Raw genomic sequence first — 20,077 nt, 5'->3', positions numbered from 1 at the left:
TCGGTGCCGACCAGGGCCACGGCGTTCTGAGGCGCTCCCGGCAGCGACTGCAGAGCCAGGCGCTCAATGGCGGCGGCGAGGTCCTGGTACGTCTCCCCGGGCTCTTGACGGCGGGCTCGCAGGCGGTGGTACTGCACACGGGGTTGACCTGAGGCACCATAGTGGTCGGCGAGGAGGCCCGCCAGAACAGTGTAAGAGCCCAGCTGGTCGGGCGGCACGTTCTGCAGCAGCTCGGTGGCGCGGCCCCTCAGTTTTGCAACGAGCATCCATGCCTTCATTTGCTCGTCCCAGCCTCTCGCCGCCGCAATACCGTCCAGCTGGATGCGGTAAGCATCCCACGAGATGGTGCCGTCAAATGTGGGCAATTCCACAACGTCCAACGAACACTGCGGCGAGGACGCACCCGCGCCGAGCACGCCATTGGCGGCCACGACCGCAGGCCCAGCGACGGCAGAGCCGTAAACAGCGGCGGCGGGGACGCCCAAAGGCACCTGACCTGTGTTCGGCTCGGCTGGCACCAGGCGACGGAGTTCGCGCCGCAGAGCTTCCATCTCCCCAGCCTGGGCAGCCAGACGGGCCTCCCATGCGTCCATCCGTTGGGTGACTGTATCCAGGAGGCGCTCAACACCGGCGTCCGGCTGCTGCGAAGAGCCGAGCCCCTCCGAGCGCCTAGGTCTAGCGGCGCCGGCCGCCGCGTTGTCGGCGCTATCGGCTGGTGGTGGACTCCTGTCGTCTGGCACGTCGGGTGCTTGATTCCGGGAGCGGGTGAGCGGCATGATCCCACCGCTGCCACCAAATTGTTACGGTGTGGGATGCCACGGGGTGGCCACGGACCCGCCCAGAGAAATATAGCAGCAGTACGGAGGAGAGCCGGCGAAGCACGACCGGCGGCGGCCAAGCTTTCTCGTTCTATCTCCCTCGTGCTAGAGCCGCGCGCTCGCCGCTCGCGCTCGCTTTCCGCCTCTTCTTTTATTCCCGTATCAATATATACCAAAAGTGATTTCTGGCAGCTGATTTGGTCAATATAATATAAAACCACCAAAAATTGAAGAAACATAATAGGATTTAATTCACGACGTTTTGGCTGGAGGACCAGCCTTTGTCGAGCCACTCGAAAAGGCTGGTCCTCCAGAAGAAACGTCAAGATTATATCCGGTTATGTTTCTTCAATTTTTGGTGATTTTATATAACACACATATATATATATATATATATATATATATATATATATATATATATATATATATATATATATATATATATATATATGTATATATATATATATATATATGAAGCTTATTTTACAATGACACGTTTTACAAGAGTCACTGAGCGTCTGTTGCCCTGGCTCATCTGCGTTTGTCCTTTCAGGCTTCTAATATGACAATGCTAGATACACGCTACATATTTTAGTAAAAGTAATTGCGTTCTCAAACTTTCATTAAAAGAAAAAAGACCTATTTAGCAACCTCATTTTAGAAGCCTAAAAAGACAAAAAGCAGGTCAGTCGGTGCCCCAGATAGCGCTCATATGACAGTGCAGATCGTGTCATTGTAAATCAAGCTGGAAAGTACTAACGCATTCGTGCTATGTGGGATTCTTCGGGTTCACCGACCACTGGGCTCATAAAAATGTGGCCGCCGTCTCTTCGGAGAGCGAAGTATGCGGTTGATGTAGTTCTGTACAGTTTGTGCTGGGAGGTTTAACGAAGACTTAGGCGCTCCAGCAAAGTAAGACTGCGGAATTTTCGCAAAATGCTCTCGGTGTTCTATTTTCGGGATCGAATAGTTTGTGGGAGGAACACTGAGACAGAAATGTTGCTTCCTGCGTGTCATAGAAGGTATCCGAATAACAAAACATCTGATGTGAGGCACTTTTCATAGCGTTCTTGGAAGTATCGTGTCTTCTAAAATGTATTCTTAAGATGGCGCAATGCAGACTTCATCACCATAAATGACAACCAGCTATTCTCTCGCGGTCGTCATTGTTGGTCTTCGCCAAGCATTGCACATAATAAGAGATGAACAACATTATCCAGTTTTTCGTACTTCCTTCACAAAGCATGGGTCAATTTAAATAAAAGTGTAAATACCTTAATCGCGGTTGCTATCGGTCTTGCTGCTCGGCCAATTGCATGATATAATACTTAGTACTGCTCAGGAGCAAGAGGTTTCGTGTTCTCAGGTGTAGGAATTCTTAAACAGATAACCAACAGAAATATAACGCTGTAGTGGCTTAAAATCTTTATTTATTGTACTCTTTTGTGCAGAGTTTTTTTCATTCGGTCCACTTTTATTCTTCGCTCATACTTAGCGATCTCTAAAGAAAAGTACCCGTGATATCGCATACTTGCTACATGTCTCCCTGCTGATTTATGGTACTGACATAGGGAATCGAGAGCAGCACTTTACAAACAGTTAGATAAAGTGGGAAAGACCTGCCGGTTGTAGATTTTCTCATAAATACAACGCTACCATAAGTTCATTCTTTTGTCGGCACTGATTCAGTGGTATCACTGGACATATGACACCCCGTACGGAACATGGAAGGTCTTGCCGAATGGATGCGACATAGGATTTCACGCAAGTAATAAGGCTCAGTAAAAACTGCGTGTACTTCGAACACAGATGTTTGACAGCATTTCTCACGTAAACATACAAAATGAAAAGCCGAATATTATTTCAAGCCTATGTGGCGGCTCTTTGTTTTCGATTGGTAAAAGATAGGAAATGTCATCTGTCCCGTCAAAGTAGCGACCGCAGATCTCAACCACGGGAATGAAACTCTCAAAGATTAAGAAATAGGTACTCGCATTTTGCAGGTCCTCTCAAGTCACGAATACCAGCTTAACGCATTCCTCAATAATAAAAAATCCAGGGCATTTCAGGGAATGTCTCTTTGATTTCTGAATAATATTTCTCTCTATTGACTGATTTTTTGCACCCAGTATTTCCAATGATGAGGTACATCAGGAAACTGGCACGTAAACTGGTTGATAATTATTTTCTCTCGGCTGTTACACTTAGCCCGCTCTTCGCAAATAGGGCTTCGAGGCTGGCGTTCATATTAGCCTTAGCAGTTTGTGCACAACTGGAAACGATATTAGCCTCGGCCCTGGGGATCACCGCATTCTGGGCGTTATGCACGCATTTAAAAAAAAGCACGTTGCCACTGCGTAGGCACATGGAGGCTTAATAACGTGGTTCAGTGTGTGACACATCTGTCCCTTGTGATCTCTTCCGCCGTGACTTTGCCAGCGAGCAGACGAGACAACCTCTGGCTGGACGGAAAAGATGGTGACGCGAAAACAGGCTTCGGAGTGACGTGTCGAAATACATATTGCTGTGAGAGCGTCAAAGCCGCTTGAAGGTGCCTCATTTTTGTTGAGGCTGAGGTTCATGAGTAAAAGACGGTTCGAAATTTTGGAAAAATGAAATCTGTGATAACTATGAGCAGCAAAATTCATAAGTGTACGGTGCTTAACGTAATGGTCAAAACATCTAGTATTCAGTTAACCACCTTAAATGTTATCATAATAATAGTGTATTTTATGAAGTAAAAGCCACCAGTAGTACGGTGCGTAGATACCGTATTTGTGCCTGAACATGTTTTGTTCTAAGAGGTGGAGGTGGGAATCCCTTAAGGGTCTGTCATACTAGGCCAACAGTCGGCCAATTCGGTCTGCCAAAACCATGTCGTCGAGATGTGTCGCTCTATGTCACACTGCGCCGACTAAAACAGTCGGCCGAGTGTCAGCGTCCGCGCCAGGTCTCCCACAAGACGTCAGTTGGTCGATGGTCCGCCAACTCCCAGGTCACACTAGCAGGACAACGTGCGAGAGCTCCCGCCGACTTGTCCCTTTCCCGTTCTCGCTCTTCTTTTGTCATTTCCTGCTATGCGAAATTCATGGGCCGGGACGCTTCGTTTTTAACTCTTTTAAATAAATCGCACCACAGTGAAACAAACTCCTTAACAATCGTGATTATGAACCTAGATTGAGTGCAGCCCAGAACTGAGCGGCACTTATTGCTGGGTCAGAAAGCCATAGCTCGAAAAATAAATCCAGCCGATCGCGGGTAAACCAGACGGATGAAATTTTTTTAAGGCTAAAATAATAATCGGAAGAAATTCTCGACCTCGCGGATTTAAACTAGGAACCTCCGGAGCGAGAAGCTACTTCTATACCCACGACGCCACGAATAACAGAGTGAATCGCGGGCTTCAGAACGGCTGATAAGAAGCAGTCCGCAGTGTCACATTCGCGACAGAAGTAAAGCAGGCGACCCGTGTGCGAAGGCTCGCCCTGCGCGCTGCACCGGTCGCTGCTTTCGAATTGCAGCCCCACTGCAAGCAGGGGTACACGGAGCAATAAGCATCGCTGCGCCACTCGACTCAAGCACTCGATCCCCTCGAGCTCAAAGCGTACGCTTTGCCACCCGCAGTGGTCTGATTACTGCTTGGCTTATTGTTGAAGTTCGCAGCAGAAAAGACAAAACAGTCATATTATCCGAAAACCTGCCAGCGGCACTCGAGCAGCGACAAAGCATGCTTGTAGTAGCGACCTTTCGGCAACGGCGCCGCCCGCGGTCGCGCCAGGCGACGAACTGCGCTCCTGCCTGGCTGCCCTGGTCGTCGCATCGAAGGCGGAAAGCTCCACTGTTAATATCGCTTTGCTGTTAACAATATAAGCTCACCATAAATTAGAACAATATAAGCTCACCATAAATAAAAAGTATGGTCAATTTCCGCGACGCTTTCGGCTGCGGAGCTAGCGGACCGCTGCGGGCGCCAGGCGAGCCGGACAGCAACTACGGGCCAGCGGCAGCTTGCGAGGTGATTCCGGCGAAAATGTTGCTCGTATCAAAGTTGTTGCTTTTTCCAGCAACTCGGTGTCGATCAACGATCCTCAAAAATAGTATATTTGTGACATTTCTCTGTATCAGCGTTTATGATTTACGTCAAAAACAATATTAGGGTTTTTTAATTACGCCGGCGGACGGGGCCCAGGCTGGCCCGCCGGCGAGCAGGCTCGGTTTACTTCACATTCGCATGAAAAAAGACAAACAGCCATGCTATCAGAAAGGCAGCCTGTTATATTCGAGCAACGATAGCATGCCTGTGCAACAGCCTCGCGCTTTCGGCAACGGTGCCACCTGCGGGAGCGCCAGGGCGACGAACTGCGCTGCTTCCCGGCTGCCCTGGTCGTTGCTAAGCCTAGCTGGTTTCGCATGGATGGCGCAGCTCAGGGCGCTTCGGAGCTAGCCAGTGTCATATTATAGAACCTCTCTAGTCAACCCTTTACAGCCAACCCGTTCCATAATAAAATAATGTTATGCTCGATTTCCGCGACGCCTGTCGCTGCGGATCTAGCAGACGCTAGGTGAGCTGACTGGGCAGCAGCAGCAAGCGGCTATAGGATGAAATTTGCTTGTATCGTAGTTATCACTTCAGCCAGCGCCTTCGCATTGGCCAACGATCCTAAAAAATGATACCTTAACGGACATTCATCTATTCCCCCCAGAGCTTGTTATGAACGTAAACAAAAGTACTCTAGCGGAATCGTGTTCGGGTGTGGTGAATGTTTTAGCTCGGCGACCGATCTCACGACGACAAGGTCGACAGACTGGTTTTGTAGGCGTCGCGGGCGTCGAAGTATGTCACACTACGAAGACACCTGGTCGCCAGACGAGTTGGTGTCGTTGTCGGCCTTGTGTGACAGCTTGGTCTGGCCACCCGGTCGGCCGATCATCGGTGTCGTCGTCGGGTCTGCGCCGGCGTCGTGTCCGGCTAGTCTGGCAGGCCCTTTACACACAGGGGATAGTAGTGGTATTTTGCCAGTGCGCATATACTCTGAACAAATTGAGAGGGTTATGTAAAGCTTTGCAAGATACTGAAGCTGCGGCGAGAGGTAAAATAATATTTTGCGGGCAACATTATAAGAAAAAAAGAGGGTGGAAGGGATTAGGGAACAAACCTCGCATAACGATATCCTAGCCGAATGAAGGCGCGAAAATGAGAAAGGGGTGCGCGTGTATTGCGGAGACGTAATAAGCTATAGTCTGATTTTGTGAGGAAGTGCCGTAATAGAATAGGGAAACACAGCATGGTTCGAGAGACTCAAATGATTGGCTCAAAATCGGGAGTTTTTTGGGATTTGTTGGGCGCAGCCGGCGCACCGCACATTGAACTGGAGAGCGGGAGCGATGTCTGCCCCGGACTGGCCGCGGCGGCTAGGCTGTTGACAATAACCGCTTCAAACTTGAGTAAATGCGACATGAAAAAAGGCATAAGAGCGATAGCAACTACTTCTAACCTTATTCCAAGGAGAGAACTTTGTGGCCGATCTCGAGACGACACGGTCGGCTGCTGCCTTGTTTCCGGCAGCTGCATTAGCGGCCGACGCCTTATACGAAAAGTGTTAGTCGGGCGAACATTTCAAAATAGGCGTTGCGGATACGCCCATTACGTGTACAGGAATCAAAATACACTGAACAAGTATATCAATATATCTGCGGCAGGACACGAGCACCGTCTAATCAAGGTGCGCGTTCATGCCTTGGTGAAATGCGGCCAGTTTCAAGAGCACTTATCTTCTAACAAGCTTTCTTGTGTGCCAGAAGAAGAACATCAACTGCTTGTGCAGGAAGCGCAGCGCAGGTCCTGTGAGGCCAAACTTGAATAAAATGTTACATTAGAAAGAGTTTGGTGTTTCATCTGGACATCTAGTAGAGCGGAAGAATACAAGTCCAAATAAAGGCCGCATTCACTGCATCTTCTCCTTAGTAAGCATGGCACATACCCAGGCAGGGGGATTGGCCAAGGTTCAGTAGATAATCCCAATGAGGTATCTTTCTTCTTCTTCTTCTTCTTCTTCTTCTACTACTTCTTCTTCTTCTTCTTCTTCTTCTCCTTAGTAAGCATGGTACATACCCACGCAGGGGGATTGGCCAAGGTTCAGTAGATAATCCCAGTGAGGTATCTTTCTTTTTCTTCTTCTTCTTAGTAAGCACGGTACATACCCACGCAGGGGGATTGGCCAAGGTTGAGTAGATAATCCCAATGAGGTATCTTTCTTCTTCTTCTTCTTCTTCTTCTTCTTCTTCTTCTTCTTCTTCTTCTTCTTCTTCTTCTTCTTCTTCTTCTTCTTCTTCTTCTTCTTCTTCTTCTTCTTCTTCTTCTTCTTCTTCTTCTTCTCCTTAGTAAGCATGGTACATACCCAAGCAGGGCGATTGGCCAAAGTTCAGTAGATAATTCTTCTTCTTCTCCTCAAGTAATCCCAATGAGGTATCTTTCTTCTTCTTCTTCTACTTCTTCTTCTCCTTCTTCTCCTTAGTAAGCATGGTACATACCCACGCTGGGGGGATTGGCCAAGGTTCAGTAGATAATCCCAATGAGGTATCTTTCTTCTTCTTCTTCTTCTTCTTAGTAAGCATGGTACATACCCACGCAGGGGGATTGGCCAAGGTTATGTGATAATCCCAATGAGGTATCTTCCTTCTTCATCTTCTTCTTCTTCTCCTTAGTAAGCATGGTACAGACCCATGCAGGGGGAATGGCCAAGGAAGGTTCAGTAGATAATCCCAATGAGGTATCTTTCTTCTTCTTCTTCTTCTTCTTCTTCTTCTTCTTCTTCTTCTTCTTCTTCTTCTTCTTCTTCTTCTTCTTCTTCTTCTTCTTCTTCTTCTTCTTCTTCTTCTTCTTCTTCTTCTTCTTCTTCTTCTTCTTCTTCTTCTTCTCCTTAGTAAGCATGGTACATGCCCACGCAGGGCGATTGGCCAAGGTTCAGTAGATAATCCCAATGAGGTATCTTTCTTCTTCTTCTTCTTCTTCTTCTTCTTCTTCTGCTTCTTCTTCTTCTTCGTAAGCATTGTGCATACCCACGCAGGGGGATTGGCTAAGGTTCAGTAGATAATGAGGTATTTGCACGGAGAAAAATAGGCGTGAGAAGACTAAATCAATATAAATTTTGAACAGTCAAATGAATGGAAAAATATGAATTACTAGGAACAGAATCGAGCATTTTTGGACATGCGACAAAATTTTGTATAAAGCTAGCAAGGAAATCGATCAGTTGTACTTATGTAATCACGAAGGTAGCCGCCGACACTGCTTAACGAGAATCCCTTTGCGCTCGCACCGAACAAAAGAATTACGGTACAGGCGCACCTACTTCAACTTTCACAATTTGGTCGCACTGAAATAGAAGCTAAATCAAACATCACCTCACAAACGGCAGCTTCGAAAATATTGTAGGGCCTATAAAGAGCAGGTCGACCCCTCGTGAAATTTTAAGTCATGATTCTATTGTTTTATTCAAGGAGGGAAGGGGCGAATTGGGGAACCTTCAAATATCCCAGAAAAAATATTGGCAGAAACCGGTTTTCTAATTACTAATGACAGATCAATCTTGAATTTCAGAGCAACTAGCTCACAGTACCATCTAACCGACCTAAAAAGGATGGAACTCTAATCTCTTTCTCATAGATTTGCTTTTCTCTGAATTGCAAAGAAAGTACGTGCATGTGTGTGCATGTCTTTAGGTCATGCTTGTGTCTTTTCGCATGCAGAGAGCTGCAGACCTGCTGCCACAGTCGTTGTGCCTGGACGTTAATCTGTGTGGAGACCATGCCCGTGAGGGAGCCCGTAGACCAAGTGGGCGATGCCTAGATACCTCCTAGATATCAGAAAAGCCTAAAAAAGTGGAACTGCCTGCTGAGGAGTATGCATCAAGCCACAAACCGCGATGGGATTATAGCCTTTCCATCCTCGATTGTAGTTGGGCATCGTTCTCGAAAGTATCAGACGAGTCTCAGCAGTTACTCGATGTGGGCTGCGGACCGGGAGACTTCACACGTGAGGTCCTCCTTCCTCGATGCCAGCCGTGTCGCAGCATCGTCGGCATCGGCTGTTCTCAGGAAATGATCGAGTACGCTAAACGTCACTCGCCCGGTGAGAGAACTGAGTTCCGCCAGCTGGACATATGTTCGGACATTTCAGGTTTCTTGCAAGAGTTCGGCCACTTTGATCGGATCTACTCCTTCTTTTGCCTCAACTGAGCTGTGGACCTCACTGTAGCACTCAGGAATATAGCCCAGCTCTTGACACCAAACGGCGAATGCCTTCTTGTGTACTGCGCGTCTGTCCAGACTGCAGACGTCTGGAGGGGCCTAGCAAATATAGATCGCTGGGCTAAATATTCCGAGGTAAGTGCAAAATGCTTGTTATTACCATATCGGGGTTTTAAGCAGAGACAGCGGCGTGTAACATCAGCTGCCGAAACAGAAATGTTGCGGAGTCACAAAGAAAACACAAATGGCAGAAAGGAAAATTTTTGCACTGACACATATTAGCATAGAACATATTACATAGAACATATACATATTAGCATAGATACATATTAGCGGTAGAGCGGCAGCCGAAACACTTAAAGCTTTGAGGTTGACGTAGTGTCTGAGAAGCGACATAGTTGCTGCGCCATTCTCGTCCTCAAAGCAAACTGGTTGCTCTCACTCCTTTCCCGTCGACTGAAAAGGGAGAAAACACACGGGCCCCTTCAGCCTCTGTCGAAACGCGGCCGCCGGGGTCGGGTACACTGTCACGATACTCCGACTCCAATGGCCGGGCGCCTTATCCACCTAATGACTAAGCCACCAATGCAGGCGCAGCCTGATGCTACTATGCTGCCAAATTAGCAGACCTCGCCATTTGCAGGCACGGTCGATAGAACTGCGGGCTCCCAAAGCCTCGGGGCTTTGCTCTAAGACCCGCTGCATGCACGACATGTTGTTGTCGGTATAAAAATACTGTTACACGCATATTCTGAACGTCCGGTTAAGAAATGCCAGACGCTAGCTTTGCGCAATTCAATGTCACTCAGAATATCGGCACTTATGGTGGTTGAATAATGTTGTAATTGGAATGGGTTTGCATAGAGGTGGAGGCTGCGCGGACTAGAGGAAATAGAGCAGGACGCCCAGCGAACGTCCTTCGCCCATCTTCAGCCCCTTCCCTTTCCACACGGTTCCCTCGTGCTTCGTACTAACGTGGTTGTTGCGCGGCGCGTGACTGTTTCCTCGGTGGAAGACATATCTCGTCCTCGAGCCAGACAGGAACACCAATGGCGGCAGAACTTAAGACAAGATCATTGCCTACTTGGGTCTTGCGAGTGTGGCGACCGTTTGCGGTACCTTTGGCAATGACGTAGTTTACATCGCTCAATCGACTCGCATTACGAAAGGCCCAGAGCATCTAAACAGAACCTTCGGCAAGAACCCACGCTTGAGCATCACCATCCAGATCCATACAAAATATCCTGGCCCGTATGTAGCCGCAACGTGTGGGCCAGCCACCGATCGTCTTTAGCGCGACATATCTGGTAGGTGCAAATGTCTTCGGGAAAGGAAAACAGAAGATGGTGTCCCGAAACGCGCGTCATCCTGACGTAGAGGAGGTAGAAAGGGGAATATTTGGTGACCTCATGCTCCGCGATCACGAATGTCCACGAACGATTATGAAAGGGACACGAATGGTAGCACAGCGTGCCGGTTCCGTTGATACGATGCCACATACATTGCCAGCATGTTATTGAGGGTGCAGTTTGTGCGCTCTCTAAGGCCGTTGGTCTTTGGATAGTACGGCTTGGTGTGGCGGTAGTTAGAGCCACACAGCCTATGTAGCTTTTACATGACGTCAGCAGTAAACTCCCGGCCACGGTCGCTGATGATAACACAGGGAGCACCATGACGAAGGATGATGGACTGCAGCAGTAATGATGGCACATCACTTGGCTTAGATTATAAAAGCGCTGCGGTTTTCGCCTGTCTTGTCATAGTAGCCACAGTCTATAACGCAGCGGTGGAATTTTGAAGACTTGGGAATGGGGCCAACCAGGTGGGCGCTTACTTTTTCAAAAGGCGCAGCTGATGGCTTGTCCGGCAGTAAAGGCCTGCAGGCAGGGCTGTGCCTATCTTTAGACGTTGAAATTCGGGACAGCTTGGTCTTATACATGTCGAGTCAGTAGAAGCGTTGACGAAGTATGTGCAGTGTAAGCACCCTATGATGGCCCAATATGATGACTTCGTGCAAGGCGTGCAGATCATCATTAGGAATATTCTATGGCACATCCAAAAGCAGAGGGGCACTGTCGATCGAATAGTTCTTCCACGGGATTTTGTTTTCAAGGATGAACGGCGTAGACGGTGCTCTCGTGTAGGCCACAGCAATAAAAGGTTGCAATGCGAGGTCATTCTTTTGCTCGCCCTGAAACGTATCCCTATCTGGAAACGGTGGGTAGAGTGAAGCCAAATACCCCTCGAAGTCCTCCTCTCTGCTGGATGTAGGTGGCGAGAGAAGCAGTCGACATACGTATGGCGGCGACCACTTTTGTAGGCGAGGGAAAAACCGTATTCCTAAAGGCGCATAGCCCAATGCCCAAGACGACCAGACGGATCGCCAGGCGGAATGATGATCGGTCACGATTGTAAACGGACGTCCACGCAGGCAAGGGTGGAACTTGTGGCCCACAAACACAACAGCAAGGCAGTCAATCTAGTTACAGTGTAGTTGCTCTCAGACTTTGTTTTTGTACGACTGGGATACGCCATAACGCGTTCGGCACCACTGCGAGTCTGGACAAGCACCGCTTTAAGGCCGATACCACTGGCCTCAGTGTTGATCGCAGTGGCAGCAGTACGAACAAAGTAGCGCAGAAGGGATGCTGAAGTCGGAGTAAAATCAGCAGTTAAAAAAATGAATCACATTCGGATGCAAAAGAGAACCGAGCGTGTGTGAAATTGCGCAGAGCTGGGAATAAAGCCACGGAAATTTGAAGACAGGACGAGGAAACTCAAAAGACCTTTAAAGTATATGGTTTTTCAAAATTCATGACTGAAACAAGCTTCTGCGGATGGGCCGGATTTCCTCCTTATTCACGAAGGATGCTAGAGCGAGAGTTCGACCTTTTCCAACTTGGCATTTCTTCAAATTGAACACGAGTCAAGCCTTGCTGATGGAGTCAAGTACGATACCGAGGCATTCATTTTCCTCTTTAACTGTCTCGGCAAAGATTACCTCATCATCCAGATAGCGCATGCGTATATTCTATTTATTCGACGTAGAACTGTATTCATGAAACACTGGAATGTCTGAGGTGTAATATTCAAGCTGAACGGCATTCCATTTATTTTGAAGAGGCCGCCGGCATCATGAAGGTAGCGTTCTTTTGGTCTGATGCATGAATTGGTATTCTTCAGTACCAAAATTGCAGATCAAAGAAAAAGAGACATTACGTAGACTGATGAAAGCCCAGAGTGTCATGTATGCGTGATAATGGGTACATTTCCTTCTTTGTGACCACATTCAAGAGACGATAATTGACGCACAGATGCAATGAATTGTCTTTCTTCTTTACTTGTATTAAAAGCGTGGGCCCCGGAGTGGGAGACTTCCGAATGACTCTGTCCTGCAGCATCTCTTGGGCCTGATCGTAAATGATTTTGCACTCGGCAGCAGAGATTCGATACGGTTACAGACAAATGGGATTGATATTCCCCGTGTTAATTTTATGATGCATGTGAGAAGCTGGCAAAGATGAAAGAGATCAGGTATACGTAAATTCGAACACATGGGCAAAAGCGGAATAACGCCCTGCAATGCGCCTTGCTCGGAAGATGGGAGCGGTTTCTTGATCATACGTCACAAATGAGCAGAACAGTCCGGCGTCGGGGACAATTGCAAACGGACAAGAGAGTGTCGTTGGCATAGTCGTCATATCTCGTGAGTTTAGAGCCAGACGGAAGGCCTACTGGTTGTGCAGAGGGATTCAAGACCAAAGTAAGGCTTGATGTTGGGATAGTTGGTTCTTCGAATCAGTCATAATAAAACTGCGCGAAGAAGACAGGAAAACAAGAAGCACGAACAGGAACACACAAAGCTTAATGTGTGTTCCTGCGCTTTGTGTGTTCCTGTTAGCGCCTCTTCTTGTTGTCCTGCCTTCTTCGTGCAGAATTATTATGACTGATTTGAAGACGCAAATGTGCGTGGAACTGTACGCTGCGTTCATGACCGCATGTGGGACCAATACCTTTTTGTTCAACATACTGGGTATCTGCAGCTGAGTTGTCATGTGGAAATGCCGCAATCGCATACTGGAATATTAAACGGGGACCAAACCTGCTGTCGGAGCTGGCAGGACCCCCTCTTCCGTGAGGAAAAGCAAGCCGTCGCAACTCTTGGGCGTATCTTCGACTAACGCAGAAAACATGTGCTGTCACAAATAAATTTCGCCAGCTTCAATGTCAAGTGCATGTCCACACTCGAGCAAATAGTTAATGCCTAGGATTTCATCATGCGCAGCACGTTCTAACACAGTAAAATTTATCCTGAATCGATCTCTGTCCAGTGCTGCAGAGGCAGAACAAGGGCCAACACGGAGTAAAGTTTCATCCCTAACGCCAAAAAAACTGGTGACTCGGTCCCACGCAAAGAAAAATTTAGGGCCATGGCGATATTTAAACGAAAATGTTATCACAAGCACCGCCGCACCGCTCTCGACCAAAACAATTGCTCTAACAATTTTTACAGACAGAGGCACATTGTACCTCAGATTGAGAATGGGGTGAGTTAAGGGCAAAGTTGACCGCTAAGTGACCTTTCCTCCATCGGTCGCACCAGCTAATTTCCCTGTCGCGGCGGTCTGGAACGGCGACGGGGAACGGCCGCGTCGCAGTGGAGGCGGATGCTGCGCTCAGAGACGGGACACTCAGCGTGGTCGGAAAAGGCGGCTCCGAAGATGGCCAGGCGGCTGCCATGGTGGGTCGTCTCGGAAGCAGGAAGGGCCTCGTTCAGAAGGACGCCCAGATCGATGGCGTGGGCAATAGCGGGATATGTGTCCGTAGCAGCCGCAGCTGTAACGGACGGCGTCGATCGAGGATACCCCGAAGGTGCGGCTCGACGTGTTTCGAAGGCATGTCCTCGGGTATTTCACCGGGTAGGTACTGGCTAAGTTGACGTCGGTGTTCGGAAAATAGAGCCCAATCTCCTGCGCCATAACTGTAGCTGCTCTAGTGGGCTGCTCCTTATGTGGTCGAAGCAGGGAGCACAAATGGCACGCGTGATCTTGAGTGACACCAGCTCAATGGTCAACTCTTCACTCACGATCCGCTGAACCACTGAGGCGATATCCTCAGATTCAGGAAAAGCAACGCTGTCTATACTTGTAACATTTGATAGTCTAAAACATTTTTCAGCAATCCGCCGCGAATTTAGTGCGTCAAATGCACCACAATGTTGCGTTATATAGGCAGCAAAAGCGACGTTTTTTTGTGATCAGAATTCTGTAGACCTCTACTGCAATTCGTTCTAAAAGATAGCTTACTTTGTCCGCATGAGACATGTTACTGCTGACAGGTCGGCAGGATCGTTGCAGTTCCATGTATTTCCTGAACGGTCTCTAAGGACGTGAGCTCTTTCTGCAAGCGTCTGCTCGGCTCTTCTTGGCCACTGTACCGCCGAAGCAATCGGTAATTTTGTTCCAAAATCGGGTCCAAGTATTCAGATTGTCGTCATGGTTCTCGCTCCAGAGGAGAGCGGTTGTAGCAAGAGAGAAGACGGCATTACTCAGCTAAACAATCGGGCTCAAGCGCTTATACTTGCTGAGTCGCTGATAAGGCGTCCGCCAGTGTTGAACGAAATCCTTATACGCAGGGTTCCCGCTGATGTGGCCAAGAACTGGATTGAACAGAACATTGGGTCTGAACATTTAAGGTGAACAAGACGGTGACTTCAGGCTGGAGTGGTGGCAAAGCCGCTAAGTGCTGGCTGAGAGGATCCAGGGGCTCCAGTACGGCTTATGCAGCCGTCTTGTTTCAAATATTGTTGCGTTTGAAATTTGTTTATTTAGAGGTGAAGGCTGAGCGGACTACAGGAAATGGAAAGAGAGAGAGAAAGGAAGATGAACAGAAATGCAGGGACGTTAACTTGCCGACGCCCAGTATGCTACCCTACTCGTGGGAAGAGGAACGAAGGAAGAGAGTTCCGGGAGATCACTTTTCCTTGTGTCCGTAGCCATTACTAACAGAGCACACCGGGCCAAGTCTGAAAATTTATAACCCTGAACTCAATGATGGTTTAGTCCAAATACCCAGAAAGTTGGCCTCTGTTAGCAGACAAGGATCTAAGCGCCGGAAAGTTGCATCAAGAAGGACACGCTCAGGCTCAAACCGAGGGCAGTGATCAAGTAGGTGCTCTATTGTTACGTCACACCCGCAGCAGGCCGCCAAGCCAACGTACTTCGCAGGTCTTCAGTTTCGTCTACCTTCCACATGGTGCCCGCGTGGTACGTCTTCGTCCTACGCGGTGGTTGCCTGGCGCGTGCTAATGTTGAACTTATGCGAAGGCAGTACTAAGAACGTAAGTCGGAATCAGCCATGAAGCTTTCAAAAGACTGAGAACAGCGCCGTGTGAGAAAAGATAGAGACGCGAATGAAAGAAGGGGGAAGGGGCGAAATAGGTGCCGTAGTGAACGGTTTCTCTTTGCTGCACCTAACGAGACTTAAGTACACCCCTGGAACTTTTCCCAATTGTGATGGGAATATCGAAAGCATGTTCATAACCTAGCTGGCCGCAGCGCAAGCGTTCGTGCTGGCTCATAAACGGCGAAGCAAAGATGCCAAACAAGTTCGAAACAGACATGCTAACCGTAGTACCTAAACGGGCTCGAAACAAGCAGGCGAAAGCCAATCAGCCAAAACATGCTCCAAAAATAACGCGAAGGCATGTAGCGAAACGTGAGCAAAATATAAAAGCAAAGCCAACTAGCTACTTTTGCGTCCGGGTGGCTGGTTTGGTGCCCAAAATGCCAGTAAATATGCTTGAGCCAGCGTTACCGCAGTGGTGGCATGCATGCGATATACCGACTTTCCCAGCCTCTGACGCATTTATTCCTTACCAGCATTCACTCAATAATCGGCTATGCGACTAAGCCTAACAGTACATTTTAGTAAGGATAAGTTTATTTTGACGAGTAAAGAGGAGAAGTAATCTTTCGCTATAAGCTATCCCCGGCCACTCAAATAAATGTATGCGGCATAGAGATATGGAGGAGGACGGGAGCTCGGATAGGCTCCTCTCTGTCGCGTCTAATGCACACTTTTTGACGTCATAGAAGTGCAAACACATGCTTTTCGCGCAAACGGCCGCATCGTCGCATTTGTAGGGGCCGTTCCAAGGGCGGTCGGTTATCCCACTACGTGGTACTTTTATGTGCACTTGGTCAAAACGCGCCACTATGAATTGTGCGCCACATTTTGCAATATTCGTGGCCAGTGCGGCTAGGAGCAGAGTTATTATACCTTTGAAGATTCCCACGCACTATGATTGTGTTACTCTGCCCACTCGCTTTCTGCTGCCAAGCATGTAGGGAATGACAATGCGCATACGGAAGCGGCGCACAAGTTGGAAACAAAACACACTGGAAAAATGGTCGCAGCTCGGAGGCGTTCTTGAGACACGTCCTCGCTATAGTATTGTCGCACAAGAAGCGTATTTCGATTTGTATCAAACGGAATTTGTGAGAACAATACCGGTGCCAAATATTTTACTCAATAACAATAAAAAAACAACCTACAAATCCGCCGCTATATACAGGAAGGGTGTGGGGATGCGCGAACGATTACGTACTATGCTTGGCTCTATAGGAGGTTGTAATAAAACGTGACATTGAAGACGCGGACCGCACCGAAAAGAACACACAAAATACGTTCCGGCTCCCATACGGGAGCCTTGTTCAACAACACAATAGTACTGTGAACAAGGCACCCGTACGGGAGCGGAAACGTCTTTTGTGGGTAATTTTTTTGTGGTCGGCGTCTTCAATGTCACGTTTTATGATTCAACCAGACCACACGAGTTTTCGTCAAACTCCTGATTTCAAGGTTGTGGTACTTTACTATAATTGGGATAGCGGCTAGGTACTGTTCAGCCATGGATTTTCTTTGTCCCAGCGTTGAGGCTTTTAATTGTGTATTAGTGCTCACTACATAAGCTCAGTGATTATTTGCTGTGCTGCCTGTTCTCTCAGGCCAGTATTAGTAAACATTTTAATCACGATAGATAAGCCATTAAAAAGGTTGGGAGAACTCACAGACACTGGTTTTAGAAAGTTCGATTCAGAAGCCAAAGTTTTGTCATTAACGGAGAGAGTAAGTTTTGCTGACCGTAGTGAAGGAAATTAAAAAAAAAGCCAACATAGCCAAATTTTTCACCACGTTGAACGCATGCGTATCACTTTCCAAACCACACGTTGAAGCGAGGACTCAGACAAAACATACCTCCTCAAATTTCATTAGAGTATTACAGGGGAGTGGCCATGCTTGTGTGCCACAAGTATTAGAAACACGCCTTTCTCTCTGCCGCAGGTGCTATGAATAATATTTGTGTAGTTCGGAGTCCTTCAGAGTTCTGCACGAACGTTAGACGAATTAATCATTGGCACTTGATGACCACGATTGTTAAGCATATAAGGTTGTGTTTTCAATTTTTTTTGGAACTGTAGCCAGCATGCCCGTTGCCGAGTAAGTCTTTTTGCTGGGGCACCTTGAATTACGTTACTGTGATCCACAAGTTGTGCATTCTAATAAACCTGAACATTGTGCATAACGGGCACGAAGAGCATCGCCGTTTTAATGCAGGCATTCTCATTCGTTCTTGTGTACAGTGTTTGAGGTTCAGCTTCTACTTTGCGGTTTGGGATTTCTTCCGCATTTCTCAGCCAGGTGTAAACGGCGCTATGGCACAGGCATCGCAAATATCGAGGGGTACGCATTTTGTGAGGAATGTCGATTGCACTAGCCGCCGTTCTTTTTTTATGTACCTCACAGCATCAACTGTCTACAGGTCAGCTCTTGCTCGTGTTCTTCTGTATCCGTTCTGGTGCTCAATAGAAAAAGAGGCTGTTTCGTTGACTGGCTGTCATTTTCGTAACTATTCTATTTTATACCGCTACCCTTAGCTTATTCGTTATAATTTACGGTGCTCCATTTATCTCTTAGCAGCAGTGTAACCCATTTTCTTCCAGGTGCTGCTGAAGTTCATTCCTGAAACGCAAGGCATGAAGGACACCCGCGAGATGATGAGCTTCATGTCACGAATCCTCCTTGAGGCGGGCCTTCATCCAAGTGTACTGGAAGTTCCCCAGTCCCCCTTGCTCCATGGGTGGAACGAGGACGATATGATCGGTATGCAAATGACCGTACATAGCCAACATTGTTGTGTGATATCGCGTAGAAAAGTGTAACGAACCGCATTCAAGCATTTGTGCAACAACGTGTAATAAGCAACTTTGTAAGAACTTAACCGTCTGGAATAGTCCGCATAACCTCTTTGAAAGAGGTGAAGAATGGTAGAAAACCAAACAGCTGAAGGAATGGGCTTTCAGAAATAAGGCTTGCAATCATCGTGGTGAACGTTAAGAATACAGCTTCTAGAGGATTAATGGTACGGATAGTAAAAGCGCCAGGCTTGATTGTATCTTCCAGAGCCTGTGCAAGGCACCATTTCTCTCCCACTTGTCTGATAACCTTCCTACCACCTGACCTACTGCCTGATGCAGGCAATAAGGTTAAGTTGTTCGTACCAAGTTGTGCAAGCAGCGCCTCGTGAAGTAAGCTGTCCGGTGCTACATGACGTCTTACCATTCTTTCCGAATAATTCTAACGCTCGTGACCAAAAGCACTGAAGCACAAAGAGGAATTTTCGTACGTCAACCACTTGGTCAGAGTTGAACCCATTAGCTCATGTTGCACAAGAGATGCGAAAAAGGCTGCTATACAGTGCCTTTCTTCCTTGAAAATAGGAACCTTAATCGCAAGCAGTAAAAGGTCATGTTTTCTCTGCTCTCCTGCACAGCGGCTTATCTTGCAGTCCTTCCAATCGCCAAGATGGTCAGCCCAGAAGAAAAATCCGAGCTTGCGAGCGCCGTCAGGGACCAGGTCCGAGCTGTGCACGGCCCCAACGCTGACAAGGAACGCTACAGAAATTTCGTCATCAAGGCGTCGAGAAGAGAATCGTAGACGGTTGCTTTACTCGGAAATATGTATCCATTCTATTGACTTAGTAGCGAAATGCGGGAATTTGCTAGAATGCACAAATGTTACGCATACCTTAGGCTCTACTGATTAAAACAAGCATAATCAAGAAATTGAAAAATAGGAAATTCAAAGAAATAATACAAGTATTTCACGCGATGAAAATAAAACTTGATGAAAACCTGAACAGTCCTTCTAGCGCACTTACAAAGAAAAAATTGTGCTATTTAAAAAACACTAGTTGAGAGTAAAAATGAGATCATACCCCACAATACGCCCATTTGATTGTGAGAAGAAAATTGCGATTGCGCTTGTTCCTTGGTTTTCCTAACAAAAATTTTTACCCGCTGAAAAAACAAAAAGTTCTAAGTAAGCACTCATTCTGTTTGTATTCTCTGCCTTTCTTGCAAGTTTGTTGAATGCTTTTCGAGATTTCTCTGAAGTGTTCCTGCTAAAGTGCGGGAGTTACAAATGTAAAAGAACAGATAGAAAGCGCGCAAGTTAGGGCCGCGGTGAGAGAGCACAATTTTTGTATTAATGAATGCAACTGTGCATATTGTGCCATTACTTATGCGAAGTTGAGCGGTTTAATTGACAAACGCTGATTTAAAGACGATTAAATGAACAGTAAGGCGCTATCTGCTAACTCAGGTTTTATACTATTCGTGTGGAAAAAGGGAACAAGAGAACGTGTCATAAGATTGCAAAAAATGAAAAACACGGACGTGCACGATCTAACTGGGAAAAATGAAGAGAAGTAAAACAAAAAGTGATTGGAAATAAAACCTGCGTAAAGATTTCAAACAATTGGTTGTTTTCACTAGGACGGAGGCTGATATGCAGCTTAAAGATAAGAAATTCTCATCAGTGTCGGTTACGCAGCGTGCATCAGTAAGGCAAGGTCAATACTGTAAGGCCAGAAAGTTTCCCACCAAGCTTTACTAACACTTCTTTTCCATTTAGCTTCAGAATGGCAAAATGCGTTCGGCTCTCTT

General features: G+C 47.3%; 1 long non-coding RNA gene across 1 annotated transcript; it reads left to right on the top strand.

The window, feature by feature from the left end:
• The first annotated feature begins 1,611 nt into the window (after positions 1-1,611).
• On the top strand, positions 1,612-19,204 carry LOC144104034 (uncharacterized). Its single transcript, XR_013308417.1, has 3 exons — positions 1,612-1,730; positions 18,074-18,233; positions 18,904-19,204. It is a non-coding gene; the product is annotated as an uncharacterized LOC144104034 (long non-coding RNA).
• The last annotated feature ends 873 nt before the right edge of the window (positions 19,205-20,077 follow it).

This window comes from Amblyomma americanum, chromosome 9 (genome assembly GCF_052857255.1).
Source record: "Amblyomma americanum isolate KBUSLIRL-KWMA chromosome 9, ASM5285725v1, whole genome shotgun sequence".
NCBI lineage: Eukaryota > Metazoa > Arthropoda > Arachnida > Ixodida > Ixodidae > Amblyomma > Amblyomma americanum.
This window is presented reverse-complemented; position numbering and strand designations above follow the sequence as displayed.